Source organism: Bos indicus, chromosome X (genome assembly GCF_029378745.1).
Source record: "Bos indicus isolate NIAB-ARS_2022 breed Sahiwal x Tharparkar chromosome X, NIAB-ARS_B.indTharparkar_mat_pri_1.0, whole genome shotgun sequence".
Taxonomy (NCBI): domain Eukaryota; kingdom Metazoa; phylum Chordata; class Mammalia; order Artiodactyla; family Bovidae; genus Bos; species Bos indicus.
The window spans coordinates 86786498-86799100 of NC_091789.1; positions in this window are offsets into that span (position 1 = coordinate 86786498).

A 12603-nucleotide genomic window follows, 5' to 3' on the forward strand; every position below is an offset into this window, starting at 1 on the left:
TAAAGCTCCCAGGTGATTCTAGTGTGTCAGGATTGCAATGAACATTAAGATTTCCATTACAAGCTGGAACAAGGACTATTGTCCTGGCCTCACAGATCCTTGACATCCTCAATTCTAATGACTTTCATTTCCACTAAACTTCAGAAAACCAACTTCATGGTCATATCCTGACCTTTGTATCACCTAGAATCTCATTACTTCTGAATTCTGTCATCCCAAGAGTCCCACTACAATCTTCTAGCTCTCATACTTCCCTACTTGCATACCTCTTTTATCTCATTATAACTTCACACCCTTAACCCCATCATTCTCCTAATTTATTAGCAATCCTCCATCCTTGCTTCTTTTCCTATACATTCTGGCTTCTGTGGTTGACCATTCTGACCAGTATAACTTTACCCCCCAAGCTCTCTTACCTATCTATCACACTTATCTTGCAAATCCCCAAACCCTGATTCAACTGAAAAATCTGCCTCCTCTGTTCTTCTGCCAGAACTTCTAGAGAAGAATTGGATGCCCGTCAAATGGATACCACTACAAATGTGTGATTTCTAACTTTAGTTGTTTTCTGAACACTGTTGATCCTTTTATTTCTATTCAGCTCTCTCCCATTTCCCTTGGCCACAATTCTAAACATTTGCCCCTTTTTTGAATAGAGGCCATAAGTTATGAGCTCCCCTTCCAGAATCACAAGCTTTTTTGCATCTCCTAGTCCCTCTCTCTTTCCTTTTGCTCTGAGAAGAGTATTCCTTTTCCTGAAAAAGGCTAATTCTTCTTTCTGTGTTCTGGATGCAATCATCATGCCTGCTTCTTTGTTGTCTCTTCAATCTCTGCTGGCTTCTTCCCCTGAGATTACACATACACACACACACACACACACACACACACACACACACACACACAAATCTCATCTTCTAAAAACTCTCTCTTGAGCATCTATTTTCTTTCAGCTAGTATCTTCATGTGTTGAGCCTCAGCTAACCTTGAAAGAGTGGTCTAATTCATTGCCTCCATTTCCTCTCCTCTCAGTTACTCCTCAGACCACAGCTACCAGGCTTCTGCTACTATGCTAATTGTACGGGCAATCGTCAGGGCAGAAGCCACAGGGGCATTTGCAATCTTTCTTTGATTGGACGTCTTCTCTACACCATTTGTGCTAAGTACTACTGCCTTTTGAAAACCTACCTTGGTTCTCATGATTGTCTCCTAACATGGCTCACCTCCGACCTCTTTGACTGTCTGCTTCTTCTCAGTCTTCATTGCTGCATTAACTATAGTCTTTTTAAATTGAAGTATAGTTGATTTACAGTGTGTGTTAGTTTCATATAAACAGTAAGGTGATTCTGCTTATATATATATATGTACTTTTCAGGCTTCCCAGGTAGTGCCAGTGGTAAAGAACCCACCAACCAATGCAGGAGGCATAAGAGATGTGGGATCGATCCCTGGGTTGAGAAGATCCCCTGGAGAAAGGCATGGCAGCCCATTCCAGTTTTACTGCCTGGAGAATCCCCATGGAGAGGAGCCTGGCAGGTTACAATCCATGGGGTCGCAGAGTCGGACACGACTGAAAAGACTTAGCACGCACACACACATGATTCTTTTCAGATTCTCTTCCATTATAGTTATTATAAGATATTGAACATAGTTCCCCTGTGTTATACAGTAGGTCCTATTATTTATATATGTTATATACAGTAGTGTGTATCTGTTAACCCCAAATTCCTAACTTATGCCCCTATACATAGTCTTTCATGTGTATTTTTAAAGTTGGCATATTTGAAAGTCCTGTCCTTAATCCTCATTGCTTGTCTCTATACCTTCTTGCTTTTGTTGTTGTTGTTCAGCCACTGAGTTGTGTCCAACTCTTTGTGACCCCATGGACTGCAGCACATCAAGCTTCCCTGTCCTTCACTATTTCCCAGAGTTTGCTGAAAATCATGTCCATTGAGTTGGTGATGCTATTCAACCATCTCATCCTCTGTCGCCTCCATCTCCTCCTGCCCTCAATCTTTCCCAGCATCAGTGTCTTTTCCAGTGAGTTGGCTCTTCACATCAGGTGGCCAAAGTTATTGGAGCTCCAATCAGCATCAATCTTTCCAATGAATATTCAGGGTTGATTTTCTTTAGGATTGACTGGCTTGATCTCCTTGCAGTCTTTTGTACTCTCAACAGTCTTCTCCAGCACCACAATTTGAAAGCATCAATTCCTTGATGCTCAACCTTCTTTATGGTCCAACTGTCCCATCCATACATTACATATGGAAAAACTATAGCTTTGACTAGACATATATTGTTGGCAAAGTGATATCTTTGCTTTTTAATATGTGGTATAGTTTTGTCATAGCTTTTCTTCCAAGCAGCAAGCATCTTTTAATTTCATGGCTGCAGTCACCATCTGCAGTGACTTTGGAGCCCAAGAAAATAAAGTCTGTCACTGTTTCCATTGTTTTCCCTTCTATTTGCCATGAAGTGAGATGCCATGATCTTCGTTTTTTGAATGTTGAGTTTTGAGCTAGCTTTTTTTTTTTTTTAACTTTTGTTTGCATTTATTTTTTGCGGAATTTATTCCCGGGCCATAAGTTTTTGTTTCTCCAGTTTCTTCTGGGATATCTTTTTCTTCTGTGCAACCTTCTCTTCTGGTTTAGGAACAATCTGTTGTTTTTCAGTAAGAGTCATCTCAATGTGGCAGGGAGAGCTCATGTAGGGGTTGATCCGACCGTGAGCTCTGTAAGTCCTGCGCTGCATCTTGGGGCTTTGTTCACTTGGATGTGCTCAATGACCAGAGAATCTGCATCTAAGCCCTTAAGTTCAGCATGACTCTCTGCATTTTTGAGCATGCGTAGTAAAAATCCAGCACTCTTCTTGGGCCACCGACCCTGCGTCCAGCCCCACTGTTTGGCCTGTGCACACCTACCAACTCCACCGTTGTAGCGACGGAATGGCACACATCGCTTCTTTAAAGTGACATCCTTCAGACACTTGGTGGCTTTTCAGATATGCATACCCTTTATGGCCTGGGCAATTTCACGAGTGTTCTTAAAGTGAACACGAAGATTTGAACCTCTTGATTTGTGTGATTTTGTGGGGTTTTCTGGGTTGAGTGAATAGCGGACCATTTTTAGAGGTCATCTCAGGCCACTCACCTGAAAAAAAAAAAAAAAAAAAAACTAAGCTAGCTTTTTCACTCCCCTCTGTCACACCATCAAGAAACTCTTTAGTTCCTCTTCACTTTCTGCCATTAAAGTGGTGTCATCTGCATATCTGAGGTTATTGATATTTCTTTTGGAAATCTTGATTCTAGCTTGTGATTCATCCAGCCTGACATTTTCCAGAATGTGCTCTGCATAGAAGTAAAACAGGTGACAATATACAACCTTGTTGTACTCCTTTCCCAATTTCGAACCAGCCAGTTGTTCCATGTAAGGTTCTGTTGCTTTTTGTCCCACATACAGGTTTCTCAGGGGGCAGATAAGGTGGTCTGGTATTCCTATCTCTTTAAGAACTTTCCACAATTTGTTGTGATCCACACAGTCAAAGGCTTTAACATAGTCAATGAAGCAAAAGTAGATGTTTTTCTGGAATTCCCTTGCTTTCTCTATGATCCAACAAATGTTGGCAATTTGATCTCTGGTTCCTCTACCTTTCCAGCTAGTACATCTGGAAGTTCTTGGTTCACGTACTGCTGAAGCCTAGCTTGAAGGATTTTGAGCGTAACCTTCCTAGCATGAAAAATGAGTGCAATTGTCTGGTAGTTTAAACATTCCTTGGCACTACCCTTCTTTGTGATTGAAATGAAAATTGACATTTTCCAGTCCTGTGGCCACTGCTGAGTTTTCCAAATTTGCAGACATATTGAGTACAGCATTTTAACAGCATCATCTTTTTGGATTTGGAATAGCTTAGCTGGAATTCCATTACCTCCACTAGCTTTGCTCGTAGCCCACTTGACTTCACACTCCATGATGTCTGGCTCTAGGTGAGTGATCACACCATCATAGTTATCTGGGTCATTAAGACCTTTTTTGTATAGTTCTTCTGTGGATTCTTGCCATTTCTTTTTAATCTCTTCTGCTTCCATTGGATCCTTACAGTTTCTGTCTTTTATCATGCCCATCCTTGCATGAAATGTTCCCTTGCTATCTTCAATTTTCTTGAAGAGATTGCTAGTCTTTTATTGTTTTTCTCTGTTTCTTTGCATTATTCGCTTAAGAAGGCCTTCTTATCTCTTCTTGCTATTTATTCTCTGAAACTCTGCATTCAGTTGAATATATCTTTCCCTTTTTCCCTTGTTTTCACTTCTCTTCTTTCTTCAGCTATTTGTAAAGTCTCCTCAGACAACCACTTCACCTTCTTGCACTTCTTTTTCTGTGGGATGGTTTTGATCACTGCCTCCTGTACAATGTTATGAAACTTTGTCCACAGTTCTTCAGGCACTCGGTCCACCAGATCTAATCCCTTGGATCGATTTGTCACTTCCACGGTCATTTAGGTCATACCTGAATGACCTAGTGGTTTCCCTACTTTCTTCAATTTAAGCCTGAATTTTGCAATAAGGAGCTCATGATACAAGCCACAGTCAGCTCCAGGTCTTGTTTTGCTGACTGTACAGAGCTTCTCCATCTTTGGCTTCAAAGAACATAATCAATCTGATTTTGATACTGATCATTTGGTGATGTCCATGTGTAGAGTCGTCTTTTGTGTTGTTGGAACAGGATGTTTGCTATGACCAGTCTGTTTTTTTTGACAAAACTGTTAGCCTTTGCCCTACTTCATTTTGTACTCCAAAGCCAGACTTGCTTGTTATTCTAGGTACCTCTTGACTTTCTACTTTGGTGTTCCAGTCCCCCATGATAGGTGGCACTAGTTGTAAAGAACACACCCACCAATGCCAGAGACATGAGATATAAGGTTGATACCTGGGTTGGGAAGGTCCCCTAGAGAAGGAAATGGCAACCCACTCCAGTATTCTTATCTGGAAAATTCCATGGACAGAGGAGCCTAACAGGCTACAGTCCATGGGGCTGCAAAGAGTAGGACATGATTGAGTGACTAACACTTTCATGATGAAAAGGACATCTTTTTTTACTGTTAGTTCTAGAAGGTCTTGTATGTCTTCATAGAACCATTCAACTTCAGCTTCTTTGTCATTAGTGGTTGGGACATAGACTTGGATTACTGTGATGTTAAATGGCTTGCCTTGGAAATTAACCAAGATCATTCTGTCATTTATGAGATTGCATCCAAGTACTTTGTGGCTCAGCTGGTAAAGAATCCACCTGCAATGCGGGAAACCTGGGTTCAATCCCTGGGTTGGGAAGATCCCCTGGAGAAGGGAAAGGATACCCACTCCAGTTTTCTGGCCTGGAGAATTCCATGGACTGTATAGTCAGTCCATGGGGTAGCAAAGAGTCAGACACAACTGAGGGACTTTCACTTTGACCGCATTTGGACTCTTTGTTGACTACGAGGGCTACCTCATTTTTTCTAAGGGATTCTTGCCCACAGTAGTAGATGTAATGGTTATTTTAATTAAATTCTCCTATTACCGTCCATTTTAGTTTACTGATTCTAAGATGTCAATGTTCAGACTTGCCATCTACTGCTTGGCCACTTCCAATTTACCTTGACTCATGGACCTAACATTCTAGCTTCCTATGCAAATATTGTTCTTTGCAGCATCAGACTTTACTTTCATCAGCAGACACATCCACAGTTGAGCATTATTTCTGCTTTGGCCCAACCATTTCTTTCTTTCTGGAGTTATTAGTAACTGTCCTCCACTCTTCCCCAGTAGCATATTGGACACCTCTGACCTGGGGGGCTCATCTTCTGGTGTCATATCTTTTTGTCTTTTCATACTGTCCAAGGGGTTCTCAGAGCAAGAATACTGGAGTGGTTTGCCATTCCCTCCTCCAGTGGACCACATTTTATCAGAATGCTCCACCATGACCCTTCCATCTTGGGTGGCCCTGCATGGCATGGCTCATAGCTTCATTGAGTTATACAAGCCCCTTTGCCATGACAAGGCTGTGATCCATGAAGGGGGCCTTCTCCTTAGCTAACTTCATACCAAAGAGTTCTCAAACTCTCATTTCAGTTGAACCTTTTGCCTGAGCTCTAAACCTGTATATCCAGTTATCTATTGGCTCTCTCTTCCTTCTCCTCCTAGTATTTCACATGTCCCAAACAAGCTCTTAACTTCCCTGAGTCTCTTCCCATCAAACTATGAAACCAGAGCCCATTGTTTCTCAGGTTTATTGGTGATACTATTATCTACTAAGTCTCTCACAACAAAAACCCAGGTGTAGTGTAGTTGTCTAGATTGCCCTCTGTCCCTCAAATCTTATCAATTCTACTTCCTAAATAGCTCTTCAATGTTTCTACTGCTCTCTGCTGCTACCACTTTCAGTCTTTACATTTTGCCATAAGTAATGATACAGCCTTCTAATTTGTTCCCTTGTCTATTGTCTTGCTCCTCAATGATTGCTTCACCCAGCACCCAGAGTGATTAGATCTTTAGTAAAGTTTTGTTGAATGAATGGAGGTCCAAATTCTCTCTCAAGTGATGCACAAAGCCTATTCCTACTTTCCAGCCTCATTTCTTCTCTTGCAAGTTAATTCTAGCTAGTGAGTGTAACGGAGGAGGCCACTCTGGTACTCTTGTCTGGAAAATCCCATGGACGGAGGAGCCTGGTAGGCTGCAGTCCATGGGGTTGCAAAGAGTCGGACACGACCGAGTGACTTCACTTTCACTTTTCACTTTCCACTTTCATCCATTGGAGAAGGAAATGGCAACCCACTCCAGTGTTCTTGCCTGGAGAATCCCAGGGACGGTGGAGCCTGGTGGGCTGCCGTCTATGGGATCACACAGAGTCGGACACGACTGAAGTGACTTAGGAGCAGCAGCAGCAGTAGCAGCAGTGAGTGTAAGAACAATGATCTCATAACAGGGTTTCTGATTCTGAGCTTGAGCGCTCTTTCAACCATAGCCCAGCTGCTTCCCTTTCAGCCGTGGAAACCCTAAAAGACCTTCTACTTGGGAGCATATAGATACAATCTCAACTGGAGACAAGAGGACAGGCAATATACCGCCCCTTGTCACTTCCTCTGAGGAAATGCTATGATGTTAGACTCACAGAGGAAGGAAGGAGATAGATTCTGTCGAGGTGTAAAGCATGGAAGAATTCAGATCATAATTCTGCATTCATTAACTCACATTCATTTATTCAGCAGACATTTACTTTGTGCCAGCCTCTGAAGATATGATGTGGGTTCTCTTACCTTCAGGAACTGGACAGCAATGGGAAGTTTTTGACACAGTGGGAAGTGCAAGGGGATGAGCCATTGGAGCACAACCTTGGTAGTGGTGGGGAGTGAGCATGTCCCACACCAAGGATAATGGCCAGAGGGCGGCTCTAGGATGTGTCCTGGCTCACTGCAGTATCATGACAACATGACATCATGAGATGATGGGCAGAAAGGGAGTCATGAGTGTAGAGCAAAACATTATCGTTTTAGCCCCTCAATCCTTACTGTAACCACCTCTTAGAGCAACAATAAATCCTATATCCCTGGATACCTTGGATGCGGCCAAGTCAACCTTCCAAGATAGGTGGCAGCATCAACTTACCTGGGGAGATGTTATTGTATGGAATGGAGCCCTTTCACTCAGGGGCAAGTTGTCCAGGGTTCTTCTCAATCTGGGTTTCCTCCTATAAGCTTCTACCTCGTCACTGGTGACTCACTCAGGAGTCCTCCAAGGAGGATCTTTTGTGTAGAATTTTAGAACTTCTTGGACAGTATTTGAAAAACAATTTTATATACCACACAACTGCTGTCAACATCATTGGTGGTGAAGGGTTGGCCTCTCATACAGTTACTGGCCTGGGAGGAACAGGGCAAGCATATTGAGGCTGCAAAGCTTAGCAGGTGGAGGAATGTCTGTACCTTGACCCTCTGCTTTCTCCCCAGGGGTCTGAGCCGGACCCCTAGGCTGGTCTCCCCTGTGCCCCTCCCCTTGGCTCCCACCCTTTCTGGGCAGGGTTGTACCAGACCCAGAAGACACTGCCCCAGGGACTCATAACCTGAACGAGACAGTCCAATTATCTTCAATTTATAGAGCTCAATTGGAGTGAGTTCAGAAAAGCACAACCCAAACAATTAAGGGACCAGAGGGCTCAGCATCTGGGGCAAGATAAAAGGCAGGAGGTCTGAGGCAGCAGTAGTGGTTTCAGGGGAGTGGTGACTAAAGGGGAGGGTCCATAGGAACGTCTGCCAGCAAGTGAGCGTTGAAGGGGTCCAACGCCTGGGAGGAAGGGTGTGGAACGAGCAGGAACATGGCAAGGGCTGCAAGATTCAATGAAGAGTAGGCAAGAGGCTCAGCGCTCAGATCCAGCCTTTGGGAGTCAAGCTGTATTGAACAAGTAATAAACTTTGGCTTTCCTAGCTCAGGCTCGGGCTTGAAGGAACCTCAGGATGCCCCAGAAAACAGAGCAAGCAGGAGGGTTGTGCCTCTGATAGAAAGAAGCCTACAGCTGGGGCCTGTCGAATGCTCAGACTCCATAAGTAAGTCATATGGTGGAGAAAATGGTTGAGCTCCCAAGTATCCTGGAGCCGTGATCTGTTCTAGCCGTGCTAAGATCCCACAGGGAAGGATGCTCCTAACCCAACTCAATTCTTAAATTGGATTTTGTATTCCATACTTATAGTTGGCATCACCTAGTACTGGTTGCCAGGGGGCCCTGCTTCTGGACCAGGCTGTGTGACCTTAGGTAAGTCTTTTCCTTTCTTCTGGATCTATTTCCTTTTCTGTCAGACAAGAACCTTTTAAAGCAGCTGAACCTTCCCATTTTTCATGAACTCTTACACAGAACCCTACTATATAAAACAGATCAAAGCAGCACTTTGTGAATAAAAATGTGTTTAATGAGCCTCCTTGGTGGCTTAGTTAGCAAAGAATCTGCAATGCAGGAGACCTGAGTTTGATCCCTGGGTCGAGAAGATCCCCTGAAGAAGGGAATGGCTACCTACTCCCGTATTCTTGCCTGGAGAAGCCCATGGACAGAGGAGCCTGGAAGGCTACAGTCCACGGGATCACAAAGAGTCATTCGCAACTAAAGAATTAACACTTTCACCACTTTCCCACTTTTTTATTGAGTTCAAGTTTATCTCACTTATTAGAATGTAAATCAATCTGAATTATGGGGGAATTTTGATTAAATTAGTGATTTGAAATAAAGGGTTCCTGTCTGATATCTACCAACACATCCAATATTTGCAGAACACCTAAAGCACATCTCTAAAGCCTGAGGCCTGCACAGAACTCTGAGGGAAAGCCATCATCACTTCAGTTACCCCTCCAGAGTCCTTCCAACTCAGACTTTTTCAGAATCTATACTGTGAGTCTCTAGAAGGCAGGAGCTCTGTCTCCTTTACCTTGCTTCTCCAGTACCTCCGGACCTTTACACTGGCCCAGGGCTTCACACAAACGTTTGAAAGAGCAAAAGGTAAAAGAAGGAAATCTGTTGGATCGAACTGGGGACCTTTGGTTGGGTGAAGGAGGGGTACCTTGGCTGGGAGGGTACTCAGATGCAGGTACTCTGCCCACTTTGGAGCTCCCCCTCCCCCAAATGACTGGGAGAAACGCTTTTGGAGAAGTATGGTTTTTAAGTCCTGGTCTTCTGGTCATTGCTCTTGCCAACCCGTTTTCACTTCAGCTGAAATGCTCAGAAGGCTTCATTTCTAGGTGCCAAGGAGGCAGCCCAAACCTGGACTCCATAGAGGTTGAGTAAAGCCAAGCCAACCAGAGTAGATGAGGTGGCCCAGGCAGGAAGGAGCAGAGTGAAACTAACTTAAATACACTTGGACGTGGAATAATGACTGTAGTAGTGACTTTGCCAAGTAGTTTACTAAGCAACGGTGCACTCCATCTGAAGAGGGCCAATTCTGTTCTGCCAGGCAATGGGGCCCCAGTACTATCAGAACTGCTGACATTTTAAGAAGAGAGAAATACGGATTTTATGTGAACACGCCTCAATTTATAGACAATAAAAATAGTAATAGTAACAGCAAACATGCATATAGCACTTGCTACGTATCAGGCACTGTTCTAGGTGCTTTAGATATCCTAACTCAAAAATTGCTGTAGATCTATGAGGTGGAGGGCTATGGTGTATCTCCATTTCACAGATGAGCAAAGTGGAGGCACAGAGACTTTTAAGTAACCTTCCCAGAGTAATACAGAACAAGGGGCAGAGTCAGGAGGCAAATCTGGGCCATGCTCTTAATGACTATATTCTCACTGAACTTTCATTTAACATTCCTATTAAACCTCTTATTGAGGGAACCAAAGTCACATTTAAGCACCGCACAGACCAACACTGCCAAACTGAACAAAATGTCTTTAGAAGCCTGATTGCAGACCTTGGCTTCAGAGGCTGTCTGGCAAGGCTGGTTCTTGCTATGTTGGTCCTGTAAACCTTATGTTCACTGAGCTCCCCTGTCATCATTCAGAGCCAGGGTGGGTGTCAGCACAGCCCAGGGTCCAGGTACAAGCCCCTTCCTCCACTTCATTCACACTGCCTGCATTTTCAACCACTCTTGAAAACAGAGTGATGGCCCAGGGCCTGGGCCAGCTGGCTTACCTTTGGGTCCTCAATAGGTCACCAAACTGTGGGTAAAAGGGTGTTGGCCAGTCTGGGAGATGGAATTCTTGGCTTCTAGTCCTGGCCTTTTGATCTGCATTTTATTTATGGTTTTCTTTCTTTGGGGGATGGTAGGTGTGAGGGTGGGGCTTGTAGCCTCTCTGAGCCTCAGTTTCTTCGTCTGTAAACTCAAAATGATAATCCCTACTGCACAAGGTCATTGTGAGGAGCACAAGACACTGTGTGTACATGTTCAGTGCAAATGGAAGAGGGTGTTCTTAGCAGTAGAGCTTGTTTGGGGAACAGAAAGCTGGCATTTCTTTGGGGAAGCTACCCTGAGATGCAGTCAGGGAAGATGAGCTGCCTCCTCTTATTCCACCCTTCTCAGGATTATGTTTTTGATCCCAAGCTCTTTCATCTATCAGGCCACTTTTAAGACCATGAATGAGCCATATCTAACTCTGGGCACAGATTTCAAGGGCACAGGGCAGCCTAGAATTAACCATCAGTGCTTGTTTGCCAATACATCTGCCTTTGCCAATTTTCCTGTTCACTTGTATGCTTTTCCTTGTTAATTCCCATGTTTCTGTGCCAGGTTCAACAAGGCTAAATTCAATATAGGCATCTCTAGCCTTTACTCACGAAGAGCTACCTATAGTCTTAGCATCTGTGAATATTAAGTTACTCAAGAAAAAACTGCTGGAAGTGAGACTGAACATCATGGGGAAACCTGGTCATGCATGTCATCAACCACTTTGTGAAAGGATGGTGTGCCCTTGTTGAGAAAAAGCCTCATGGACCAGCAGGAGGGGGCATAAAGGAGCGGGCAATGTGGTTGGGAAGGGGGACAGGGAGATGGCAGGAGACTAGAACAGATCCATGGGACGAGGGAGACAAAGAGAGGGGGCAAAGGAATAAACCTGGATATGTTCTTATGCTCTAGGGCAGTGGTTCCCACCCTCTAGTTTCTAATGCCTGATGATCTGAGGGGGAGCTGATGTAATAATAATGGAAATAAAGTGCACAATAAACATAATGCGCTTGAATCATCCCCAAACCATCCCTCTCCACCTCTGATCCATGGAAAAAATTATCTTCCACGAAATCAGTCCCTGGTGCCAAAAAGTTTGGGGACTGCTGCTCTAGGGGAGGCAGGTGCTCCGTTCTCTGCATCTCTCCAGCTGTGACAGTGTGATCATGAGTTAAAGCTGTGCAAACAGATGCCTATGGAGCCCTGTAGAGAGCCCCACAGAGCCTCCCACTGTGTTCACTCCCCCTTCTAGCTCCTCTTCTACTCAGGGCAGCATACCAGGGGTAGGGCTTTTACTCTAGATGTAAGTTGAGGAGAGGCCAAAATAGTGAGGTCAGTGGAGGGTCTTGAACGCCAGCTTTCCATTTTTCCAAGCAATGGGAGCCATTACATGGGCAGGATGCCAGACTGGTGCTCCAGGAGGCTCCTAGTCCCGTGCAAGAAGTCTGGGCTGCAGGGGCAGGAGGCTGGAGGCAGGGAGGCCTGTTGGGAGGTAATGAGGCACTGGGCAGACAAGGATGGCAGGATCAGTTTAGGATATATAATATACATAGAGTTATCAGATATCTGGGCCTATAGTAGGGAAGTAGAAGGGGCCAAAGGAGGAGTCCCGGATGAATGACTTCTAGTTTCAGGGGGCCGAGAGGTAAAGCAGGGCTGTTAACACAAACGAGGAATTGGCCCTTTCATAGCTGGGGCCTCTCTTCAACAAAAGGCTATCCCTGCATCCTTGATATCACTTTAATTCGGGTCTGGCTGGACTGGGTGGCGGGGCAGCTCAGGGCGGTGGCTCTATCACGTCTCTAGGGTCCAGGGAGACTTGAAGACCGATTGGGCTGAAAAGGGAGGGCGTCGCCGGGACCCCACGAGTCCCTGCATTCCGCTCGGCCCCCAGCCTCTGGCCCGCCCGCCTCTGGCCCCACTTTG